The following is a 1,535-nucleotide window of genomic DNA, read 5'->3' as shown; positions in this document are numbered from 1 at the left end:
GGCGCGTGCAGGAGGCAACCCATCGATGTGTCTCTCTCACGTCGATGTTTCTCTCAGTCTTTCCCTCTCTCTTTTACTCTCTCTAAAAACCAATGGAAAAATATCCTTGGGTGAGGATTAAAAAAAAAAAGCTGCCCTACATTTTTTGCCATGATCCCTCTTCTTTCTTTCACAATCCAGCCAGCGTGTCAGGTTCACTATCGCCCAGGCCATCTCCAGCGATCCCTCCCAGGGCCTCTGACCCACTTCCATCTGGCCCGGTGGCTGCTCTTGGCGGCGGCGGCCGGGTGGTGCCTGGGGAGGGCCCGTGGCCACCGCCCCGGGACTCCTGGCCTTCTGGCCGATGGGAGCCTCGTCCTGTGGCTTCCCCGGTGTCTTCTTTCCTGGCTGAGCTCCTCCTGGTAGCTCCCTGAGAAAGGCGGTGTGAGAGGTTAGTCTCCCGAGACCGTGCATGTCGAAGGATGGCCCTCTCTGCCCTCACAGTTCAGCGAGGTGGTGGCTGGGAAGGGAATTCTGGGTTGGAAGGAGTTGTCTCAGTATCTGGAGGCATCGCTGGGCGGGGGGTGTAACTTGTGATGTTGCCGGCACAGTTTCGGCTCACTCTGATCCTTGTTCTGTTGTAGACGGCACCTCCCCAGCTTGGGAACCTGTTGGTGGCTTCTCTCTTCTAGTGGAACTAGTGTTTTGTAATTTAGGGGAGGTTTCTTGCGTTCTCTCTCTCTCTCTCTCTCTCTCTCTCTGTCTGTCTCTCTATATCTGAATTACTTAGTTGGATGTTCACTTTGGTAGAGTCAAGGTCATTGTCGATAGGCATGACAGGTGATCTATCAAGGCCCCTGAGTTGGACTGCCCGTGCAGGGGTCACTGTACTTTAGAGGGAACACGGAGCCCGGCCGGTGTGGTTCAGTGGTTGAGCGTCCACCTGTGAACCAGGAGGTCAGGGTTCGATTCCCGGTCAGGGCACGTGCCCGGGTTGTGGGCTCCATCCCCAGTGTGGGGCGTGTGCAGGAGGCAGCCGATCCATGATTCTCTCTCATCATGGATGTTTCTATCTCTCTCTCCCTTCCTCTCTGAAATCAATTAAAAAATATATAAAAAAAGAATCTTGAACCACTAAGTCATCTAAAACTTTGTAGCAAAAGCAACTCTCTTCTTGGTAGAGGACCATAGATTCCTCTTACCATGAAAAGTCATCACTTTAGATGCCCCATAAGATGTTGTCTGCCTTTCTGAGTATCTGTCACTACTTCTGCTAATGGCTTCTAGACAAGTGTTTGCTATGCATCAGCATCACCTGGAATGCTTGTTAAATAACAGATTATTGAGCCACCGCCCCCACACTGCACATATTGTATTTTGAAGTTAAAAAACAAAACGGGAACAAATACAGTATTTGTATTTGCATGTGGCCCGCGGGCCGTAGTTTGAGGACCCCTGCTTCAGACCCACGACTGGGAGGGTGGCCTGGATGCAGTGGAGCCCTTATTTGGAGGGAAGTGTAGGCTGCCAGGGAAGGAAGGCTCACAAAGGGTTTA

Source organism: Myotis davidii, unplaced genomic scaffold, assembly GCF_000327345.1.
Source record: "Myotis davidii unplaced genomic scaffold, ASM32734v1 scaffold875, whole genome shotgun sequence".
Lineage (NCBI taxonomy): Eukaryota > Metazoa > Chordata > Mammalia > Chiroptera > Vespertilionidae > Myotis > Myotis davidii.
This window is presented reverse-complemented; position numbering follows the sequence as displayed.